This window comes from Triticum urartu, chromosome 7, assembly GCF_003073215.2.
Source record: "Triticum urartu cultivar G1812 chromosome 7, Tu2.1, whole genome shotgun sequence".
NCBI classification, from domain to species: Eukaryota; Viridiplantae; Streptophyta; class Magnoliopsida; order Poales; family Poaceae; genus Triticum; species Triticum urartu.
The window spans coordinates 291,369,332-291,380,445 of NC_053028.1; positions in this window are offsets into that span (position 1 = coordinate 291,369,332).

Consider the following 11,114-nt stretch of genomic DNA (forward strand, 5'->3'; position numbering starts at 1 on the left):
AGAGCCACGCCAGCATATTGGAGTCATGGCCTTCGGTAGTTCGCGTACGGAACTCCACCATCTCGAATTAAGATAGTTTCGCAGCTGAACACGGGCTCTAATAGACTCATTCCATATCACAATGCTACCCGGGACGTGGAGATTCTCGGCTACCTCGTCATTCCCTTTATGAGGAGGCCATCCTCCGGACCGATTATGGTGGGTACTCACATTAATCTGTGGTCTCTTATAGTTATAAACGTTCCAATTATACTTTCGCTCAGTGATAGTGTGAGGCCCGTAGTGCATAAAAACCAACACTAGGTGTCGTGTACTAACTTTGGTAGATCAAGCTGGACCAGATGAATTTGGTCATTGTAAACTCGTATCGCGGATAGTTTCCGATTTGCATCTCACTTTCTGCAGATGGAGGCCTGAAACTGTTTTTCAAAATGGCGACAACACGATAGAGCTATGTATCGTTCGCACAAATCATCTCTCCCGGTTGCAGCGTAACGGGAACATGTGGGCGCCGGGGTGCGCTCTCCGATATACAGTTCCGCCGAACGTCTCGACAGAAAAAAGCGCGCGCAGAGCAGAGATTACAACCCCATCCATCGGTGTGACTCGAGATCCACCTATCGGTGAGACCGATTTGCCTAGGGTTTGTGGCGAGTGGCTATGACATCTTGAACTCGGTGGCGCCGGATAGAAAGAATCGGTGGGGCCGAGTTTGACTTTGGTGTTTAGGTCATATGTGGATGTGGGAAGGTAGTTGAGGGTTTTGGAGCATATCACTAAGCACTATGAAGCAAGAACCTCATTAAACAACACCTCATCCCTCCTTGATAGTATTGGCTTTTCCTATAGACTCAATGTGATCTTGGATCACTAAAATATAAAATGTAGAGTCTTGAGCTTTGAGCTTGAGCCAATCTTTTTGTCCTTAGTTTGAGGGGTCCACTTTCCTCATCCATGCCATGCCATTCATTGAGCTTTTCCTGAAATATTAATCTTGGAATAGCATGTTAGCTCAATGAGCTATATGTTGTTAGGAATTACCAAAACCACCTAGGGATAGTTGCACTTTCAACATTACGGCGACAAAGAGCTCTCACGCTCATATATGGTATGCATCGGACGACTTACGCTGTGAGAGGATGACAGCTGGGTCCACGGCCGAGCAATAGGAAGGAGACCTCCTTATTACGTCAGTAGTTCGGAGCGAGTCATATTTCAGGGCCAAATGGTGTGGTTTAGTGATCCTAGCGTGTTATGAGAATCAAAAGACAGCGAAGCCACAGAATGCGTCTCTGAATGCAGACTTAACTGTGTTATTGATGTGCATCTCCTTGCTTGTAGCTTGCAGAGAAGGCCAAGGATACGCCTATGGGAAATAATGTATTGATGAGGCAGATGGATGACTTTGGTTTGGTATCAACTTTTTTTTGCTTCTAGGGTCAGCGCTACGCACGGCCGCCAACACATAACCTACAAGCACCAGAAACTATTTGCAACTCCTGGACAGAGTACTAGGGTGACTAAGAAGCCGAGAGGGTCCATTGGTTTCGGGCCCAATGTACGGTAGTAACTGCATCTTAAATCACACATACAGATCTCAGTTCTTAGGGACGGCCTCAATGAAACAACCCACCATGTACTCCTACATGGCCTCTCATCGATACCTTTACCAAAACATGTTCAACACATCCCTCACATTACCGGCATAAGCATTTCACTCTGGCCCATCACCCAGATGAACCGGACCTGACACAACTCTAAGCATAGCAGGCATAGCAAGGTGGGAATCACATACATGGCTCAATCAACTCCTACACATGCTAGTGGGTTTCATCTAGTTACTGTGGCAATGACAGGTCATGCAGAGGATAAGGGTTCAACTACCGTAGCACACAGCAGTTTGAATCGCGTTGTCTTAATGCAGTAAACAAGAGCAGAAGCGAGAACATGGGTTGTATCGGAATGATCAATGGTTGCTTGCCTGATGGAGTGGTAGTGGGATACTGCCCTTCAGTTGGATACTCGTGAATATCCTCGGAGGCAGAACCTACCACGAGGAACACATCGGAACACAATCAACACATGACGATATGCAACAATATGATACATGCTATGACATGGCAATATGAATGTGTCTTGGCCTAATGCAGGTTATAATAGAAAGGAATGAACTCATTTGAATCAAATATTCAAATATTAGCTCATTAAACATCGCCTTAATAGTGCATTTCCTTATTCTTCTTAAACAGCAAGGTAAACTTGTTTTGTCATGCATGAAACCATTACAGATGGATAGATTGAATTTTTCTGATAATTTTTCATATATAAATCTTTGCATTTGGAGCTATGGTTGATTTTCTATGATTTTTAGAAGTTTTAAACATTTTCTGGAAATTCCTGAATAAAAATAAATCCAGAAAATGCATTACTGCGTCAGCATTGCGTCATGCTGACCTCAGCAGGTCAAAGGCGCCAGCCCAGGTCAAACCTGACTGGTGGGCCCCTTCTGTCAGCCTCTCAGCTAATTAACAGGATTAGATTAACACTAATTAGCTGTTAGTGGGGCCGGGGCCCACATGTCAGTGACTGAATTAAATAAAATTAGTTAAAACTAATCCTAAATTAGTTAGCAGACCGGCCCCACCTGTCATAGACTCAGGGGGGTCTACCTGGGCCCACCCAGGAGTCAAACTGGGTCAAACTCGCCGACGTTGAGCCGCCGACGAGGCCGAGACGGCGGAGAGCTTCGAATTTGGTCCTCCGGTGACCAAATCGACGGTGGAGACGTGCTACGCATAGCTGGGGAGCTGCCGCATCCAGTGGTGCAAGTGGTTGGACATGGGGACGCCGGAAACGACGCCGGCGACGACCTTGGCGGTCGCCGGAGTTCGGGCGTGGATGGATTCGACGCTACGGTGCACGGGAGAGGGAGCTGGTGGTGGCTACGGGCTCCTGGTGCTGTGCTGAGCACAATGGTGAGCTTGGCCTTGAGCCACGGTGGCTATGGCCACGACGGCGCCATGGTCGGCGGCGGGGAGCTCTCAGGTACGGTGGAAGTGGCTACTATAGAGGCCAAACGAGCACGGTAACTAGGGAGAAAGGAAGAGGAGCTCACAGCGGGGTCAGAGAGGGGGTCAGCGAGCTCGGGGAGGACTTGAGGCTGGCGAATCGAACGACGGCGTCCAGCGGCCGTGGACAGGGAAGAAGGGCACCACGTCGTCTTGGGGTCGTCCGAGCTTGCGTGGGTCGACGGAGAGATCCAGGGTGACGAGGCGGAGCGATTGGGCTCGTCGGAGGGGCGAGGGAGTGGCTCTGGTGGCAACTACGGCGATTGGCGGCAAGGAACGCGCTCGGCCATCGTGGGAGAGAGTGAGGGAGACGAGGGGGAGAGTGCGAGAGGATGAGAGGGGACTTGGGGGGTCGCATGGCATCTCTGGACGTCTCCATGCGTCGGCAGAAGCAGGAGGTGGCCGGCATGTGGCCGCGGGCGCCGGCCACGCGCTCCACGTCCTTCTGGTGCGAGGAGGACGACGACTGGCAGGGCCAGTCGGCTGGGCCGAGCCAGGTGGGCTGGCCAGCACAGGTAAGGCCCAGGTGGGCTTCCCTCTCTCTCTCTTTTTTTTTTGTTTCTGTTTTTCTATTCAACTGCAACTATTGGGCTTTATTAAAAATACTAAAACGTTTCCAAAAATCCTGAAAATAATTGTGGCCTCTGTTTAGAATATTTCCAACAGCAAACATTTATTTCCAGAATTATTTGAGCATTTAATTTATTTTATAGCATTTAAATGCCCAAATTCAAATACTTATGATTTAATTCAATGACCTTCTATTGACCTAGAAAATTGTGCACCAATTTTGCCAGAGGTTTTAACCCAAGACAAAGAGGGTGAACTTTTTAGAAGGTCATTTCAGGTTCATTGAAAATAACTTTAGTAAACCCTAGTTGTTTCCAGGGGGTGTTGGGGGTTTCTGCCTTCCCCATTTCAAATTTAAGAGAAATTTAAACATGATGCACACTCTAATGCTTGAACTAGCTAGGGTGTGACAACTCACCCCCACTCAAAAGAATCTCGTCCCGAGATTTAGGATCCTCCGGGAAGAAGGTGGGGTACTCAAGTCGAAGACGGTCCTCCCTTTCCCAAGTGGCTTCTTTCTCAGAATGGTGTGACCATTGAACCTTGAAAAACTTGATATTATGATGTCGAGTGGTACACTCGGCTTGATCAAGGATACGAACGGGATATTCCCGATATGAGAGGTTATCTTGTAGATCAAGCGTTTCGTGGTCCACTCCACGGATGGGATCCGCGAAGCAACGCCTGAGTTGAGAAACATGGAAGACATCGTGAACTCTGGAAAGATGTGGAGGTAGTTCCAATTGGTAGGCAACTTCTCCTCGTTTGGCAAGAATGCGAAAGGGTCCAATGTAACGAGGGGCCAATTTGCCTTTAATACCGAAACGATGGGTTCCCTTTAATGGAGTAACCCGAAGGTAAGCTTTCTCGTCGACTTCATAAGTCATAGGCTTATGTTTACGATCATATTGACTCTTTTGATGAGATTGGGCTGTTTTCAATTTCTCACGAATAACGCGAACCTGCTCTTCTGCTTCCTGAATCATATCCAGGCCAAAGAGTTGTCTTTCCCCGGTTTCTGACCAGTTAAGGGGCGTTCAACATTTTCGTCCATAGAGAACTTCGAAAGGAGCCTTGCCTAAGCTGGCTTGATAACTATTGTTATAGGCAAACTCCGCGAATGGAAGGCAATTCTCCCAACTCATTCCGAACGAGATGACAAAAGCTCGGAGCATATCTTCCAGAATTTGATTGACTCGCTCTACTTGACCACTTGATTGAGGATGGAAGGTGGTGCTGAAGGAGAGACGAGTTCCCATAGCATTTTGGAAACTTTCCCAAAATCGAGAGGTGAAGAGACTCCCACGGTCTGAGTTAATTTCCAATGGAACACCATGAAGAGACACTATTCGGGAGATGTATAAATCGGCTAGCTGGCTAGCGGTGATACTCTCACGAACAGGTAGAAAGTGGGCTACTTTGGAAAGTCGGTCGATCACGACGAAGATGGCATTATTCCCTCTCTTAGTCCTGGGAAACCCAGTGATGAAGTCCATACTGATTTTATCCCATTTCCACTCGGGAATAGCCAAAGGTTGAAGGGTGCCAGCAGGCCGTTGATGCTCTGCTTTAACACGACGACAAACGTCGCAATTAGCAATGTATTGAGCGATTTCTCTCTTCATCCTAGTCCACCAAAACCCCTGGCGTAGGTCTTGATACATTTTAGTGCTACCGGGATGAATGGTGAGAGGGGATTCATGAGCTTCCTTAAGGATCGGCCGTCTCAGGTTTCGTGCCTTTGGAACCACTAGGCCATTTCCAAAGTATACGACACCTTGATCATCAATGGAGAAACAATTCGCGACTCCTTTCTTAATGTTCCTCTTAATATGGGAGACTCCCGGATCTACCTTCTGTGCCTTGATGATCTGATCCGTAAGGGTAGGTTTTGCCACCAGGGTGGATAGGAATCCTCGAGGAACAATGTGAAGATTTAGCTTACGAAATTCCTCATGGAGAAATGGTTGACTTTGTTGTAACATCAGGTTGTTACAATAGGACTTACGGCTTAGCGCATCAGCCATGACATTGGCTTTACCCGGGGTGTAAGTTATTCCTAAGTCGTAATCCGAGATCAACTCAACCCAACGTCTTTGCCTAAGATTCAAATCTGGTTGGGTGAAGATATATTTCAAACTTTGGTGATCGGTGAAGATCTCGCAACGATTACCGAGGAGGTAATGTCGCCAGGTTTTAAGTGCATGGACTACAGCTGCAAGCTCTAGGTCATGAGTGGGATAATTTTCCTCATGTGGGTGTAATTGCCGTGAAGCATAGGCAATTACCTGATGATCCTGCATGAGTATGCAACCTAGTCCTTGTCGCGAGGCGTCGCAGTAGATAATAAAGTCCTTGGAGAAATCTGGTGGTACCAGTACGGGAGCAGATGTCAGGCATCTTTTCAGTTCCTGAAAGCTGAACTCGCACTGTGGAGTCCACTCGAACTTTTTATCTTTCTTGAGGAGTTCAGTTAGAGGTTTAGCAACCTTGGAGAAATTCTCGACGAAGCGGCGGCAATAGCTCGCTAAGCCAAGGAAACTCCGAACTTGCTTGACCGTCTCAGGTGGAGTCCAATCAAGGACGGCTTGAACTCGCTCGGGATTGACAGCAATACCCTTACCAGAGATTACATGGCCTAGATAGGTCACCTCTGGCAACCAAAATTCACACTTGGAGAATTTGGCATAAAGGCGATGCTCTCGAAGTTTCATCAATACTAGCCTTAGATGTTCGGCATGTTCCTCTTCGTTCTTGGAGTAGATGAGTATGTCATCGAGGTATACTACGACGAATTTATCCAAGTACTCCATGAAAACCGAGTTCATTAATCGCGAGAAGGTGGCTGGGGCATTGGTTAAACTGAAGGACATGACGGTGTACTCGTATTGGCCATAACGAGTAACAAAGGCCGTTTTGGGAATGTCCCCGTTTCTGATTTTGATTTGATGGTAGCCCAACCTCAAATCCATCTTGGAAAAAACTGAGGATCCAGCGAGCTGATCATACAGATCGTTAATCCTGGGAAGTGGGTATTTGTTCTTGATGGTGACCAGGTTGACAGGGCGGTAGTCCACAACCATTCGATCCGTTCCATCCTTCTTCTTAACGAAGAGGACGGGGCAAGCCCAAGGAGAGGAACTAGGACGGATGAAACCCTTTTTCAAGGACTCATCGAGTTGGTTCTTAAGCTCGGCTAGTTCTAAGGGTGCCATCTTGTAGGGTCTTCTAGAAATTGGAACGGTTCCTGGAACAAGGTCTATCACAAACTCAACATCCTTGTCAGGTGGAACACCTAGCAGTTCTTCTGGAAAGACATCCGGAAAGTCTCAGACTATCGGAACGTCCTCAAGGTCTGGAAGGGGGTTGGCATTTAGGGAGTAAAGATGGCACTTGGCCACTCGAGTTAAGACATTGACTCTCTTGCCCGATGGGTGAGTAAGTTGAACGATTCTAGTGGCACAGTCAATCTTAGCATAATGAGCTGACATCCAGTCCATACCCAAGATGATGTTTATGTCCGAGGACTTGAGAGCTATTAAGGATGCAAGGAAGACAAGTCTATCGACAAGAATTTCGTTCCCATGGCTTACTCTAGAAGTTTGCCATTTGGAACCCGGAGTTTGAATTATCATGGAAGTGGGCATGTCACAAAATGGCGTGTTATGCAATCGAGCATAGTTCTCGGATATGAATGAATGAGATGCTCCAGTATCGAAAAGAACAGATGCCGGATGGCAGTTAACAAGGAGCGTACCGAGGACGACGTTGGGATCCTCATGAGCCTCCTCGGCTGAAACATAGTTGACATGGCCACGGGCAGTGGTGATCGGCTTGGCGTAGAATGTTTTTCCTGCGGGCTTACCCCGGCCAACGGACTTTCCAGTTTGATTGGGGTTGTTGTTCTGGGGACACTCTCGGCTATAGTGACCCGGCTCTCCACACTTAAAGCATGTCACCACATTGGGGCGTGAGCAGCATTAGCAACGGGGCCACCATAGGGCTTGGGCGGTGCAAATTGCTGGTTGGGACGAGGCGCCTCAAAGGATGGCCTCGGGATGAACCTGGGTGGCAGTGCCATGCTTGGAATCCACACCCGGCACTTCTGAGCTCCAGAGCCGGATGAAGAGCCAAAATCACGGGAGTGCTTGCGTGAAGCGTCATAATCAGTCTGGCCCGTCTCAGCACTGATGGCTTTATTGACCAACTTCTGAAAGGAGGTGCACTCGTGCAGACGAAGATCTCGGCGAAGCTCAGGGCTAAGTCCCTTGCGGAACCTTGCCTGCTTCTTAGCGTCAGTAGATACCTCTTCAGGGGCATAGCATGCCAGATTTCCAAATTCACGACTATAAGCATCCACAGTCAGTCTTCCTTGGGTGAAGTTGCAGAACTCTTCCCTCTTGCGATCCATGAGACCTTCCGGAATGTGATGCTCGCGGAAAGCCTCACTGAACTCAGCCCAAGTAGTAACTTGGCCGACCGGGAGCATAGCTTCGAAGTTTTCCCACCAAAGACTAGCAGGGCCTTCGAGGTGATAGGCAGCATAGGTAACCTTGTCGGCTTCGGCTACGTTGGCAGAACGTAGCTTGTGAGTGATGCTGCGAAGCCAGTCATCCGCTTCGAGGGGTTCGACGGAATGGTTAAACTTTGGTGGGTACAGCTTGATAAAGTCATTGATTGACACCAAGTCATTTCGCGGGTGGCGTGCAGTGTTCTGCTCAATCCGCTCTAGCAGGCGGTTAGTCTCACGCTTGTTTCTTTCCGCCTCCAGCATTACCTCGGCCAGAGAAGGCGGGTGAGGCAGATTTTCACCCCTAGCTGCACTGGCTTCCCCCTGCTCCGAGGCAGCAGGGTTACTGCGGGTGTTGACCATCCTAGGAGAAAACAAGACAATGGTTTAGATAAGGATGGCTCAAACTTAGCAAGGAAGTGCAGAATGTAATGGATAACGCGGAATGCAGGGATGTTCATCCGTATGTCATGGTAATATAGAACTGCCATATATATACCAACGGTCATACACATCATACATAGTTTAGTACAAGCCCAGGCTACAGTACAACTATGATGACAGACATTACATCTCATCGGAGGCATTCCAAGCTCCTATACATTATTTGTCTACACCTCCGGAATTGACTACACACTAAGTCGTATTCCACGAGCCACGCAGGATAGTGGAGATACAACTACTACAATACTAGTGGTACTACTACTAACTCAGACATCTCCATAGTAGTCCTCATAGAAGTCACCTCCGTAGCCTGGAAGTTCAACGTGACCATCCGGGAACAGACGGTCCTGAGGAGCCTGTGGACCATAGGGGCTAGGATGAGGTCTTGGACCAACAAACGGTGGCCTGCGGGGACCATGGGGTGGGGTGATGCCTCCCACATCACGCCAATCCACCATGTCTGGCAGAGCTGATCTCACCGGATACAGATCCCTTGTATCCATACATCCAGCTTGCACCGTAGGTGCAAACCGAGTCAATGTGGCCCAATGATCAGCACGGGTATTGAAAAGCTCCAGCCTCAAGGCCCGATTCTCTCGGTCCTTATCTTCGAGCATCTCGGCAGTGATACGAGTTAATGAGTCCTCCTGAGTGGAGTCAGCATAGATAGCCTGAAGATACCCTTGCGCTCCCGGAAGTGAAGCTGGCATGTAACGGAAGTCGGTGTTCCGAAGCAGGCCAGTCCGGACTCGCAAGATGGTCATCATGGAATAGGCAGCATCCTGCACAGCCATCTCAACAGTAACCCCGAGCCCATAGGAACAGTGAAGGGGCTCGGTGCAGAGATATTGGCTTTGATTAAAGTCGTGGAACTGCTCTTCGACGGTGTATTCAGGATACCAACGGTAGCCCGTCTCGATCATTACCCGGACTAACATAGCAGTATGACCGGGCACGTCCAGGCACCGGGTCAGGCGAACCACTTGGTTTTGAACACGGTTGGCCATCTGAAAGCACAACCACAATTCAAAGACATCAGAATTTCTAGGGAAAATTGGACAGCATAACAGCTGTAAATGCTCAGAAAAATATTTGAGACATCCATAACAGTTCGCAATACCACTCAACAACATCATATCAAGATTCTGATCCAATTAGCAACATACTAAAATAGTAGAAACTGAACTAGGGTTTGTAGCATCAATCCTATAAGCTACTACGGATTAGTAACACGTGAACCTGATAGAAGGAGAGAGCCTAGTCCTTAACCCACGTTGAATGAGAAGAGAATGACTCAGATCAGAGGCATAGGGTAAAGGAGTAAAAGAGCCTTACGTTCCCTCCCACAATCAATTCCCCTACATATAACTAAAGCATTTCTAGACTTGACATCGACCAGTTTGGCTCAACGAACCTACAGGCAGTTCGGCTCTGATGCCAACGCTGTCAGGACCCCGATTCCAAGTCACATCGATCTAGCCGGTAACACCTCATATCACTTTGCGGCCTCACGCACGGTATCCCACGGGTGTCGCCTTACCATGGCCCGGGACCGTTTGCGCCTTTTGGCTCACGTATATGATAGTGTCGCTAGCATCCATATGATAGAGAACCTGGGCCGACATGGCTAGTCGTGAACCCAAAGCGGCATAGACCTATGGAGACAGGCATACATGAATCACATCGAACATGTCGGTCATCAGCGAGTGATTTCGGGCTGTAGCACTGGGCTAACAGGACTCCGGGGAACCCGGGCTGTAGCAGGCTAGGCAGGACTCCGGATATCACGGCGTGACATTTCCCCGAAGGGACAGACATAGGAACAAAGTGAAACACATGCCGGCCAGTCAAGTGTCCTGAGCAGTAGTGCTGGGCTAGCAGGACTCCGGTGAACCGGGCTGTAGCGGACTACTATGGCTCGAGGAACACTAGACTACATTTCCCCATAAGAAAGGCTGCCAAGGATAAACAACTAGATTGTCGGATCCCACTCATACCAAGCATTTCAATCATACACACAATATGCCCGATATGAGTACATACAACATGGCATCACAACAAAACTATACAACTCAAGTACTTTATTTAAAGGCTCCAGGGAGCCATACACAACATGTTCATACAGATAGGGGTCACATGACCCAACACTCAAGTCATACAATCATACAAGCACATGCGGAAGCAACTAGTCTGAGTACAGACTCTAGAAAGAAAGAAGGCTTCTCGAAGCCTGTCTATCTACATAGGGCCCTCCATGGCCAGGATCACCACCTGGGTGGCTAGTCACTCGTTGACGTCAAGGTCTACGTAGAACCCATCGGAGGGGGCGGTGTTGTCGTCTGAAAACAGTAATTAAGCAAACATGAGTACAAAGGTACTCAGCAAGTCTTACATCAGAACCTACTATACATGCTTATTCTCAAGAAGGTGGTGGGGTTAATGCAGCAAGCCAGCTTTGACTCTTGGCTAAACTATCCTACGGAACTCCACCAGTAAAATAGTTTCGCACACGAGTCCACTAC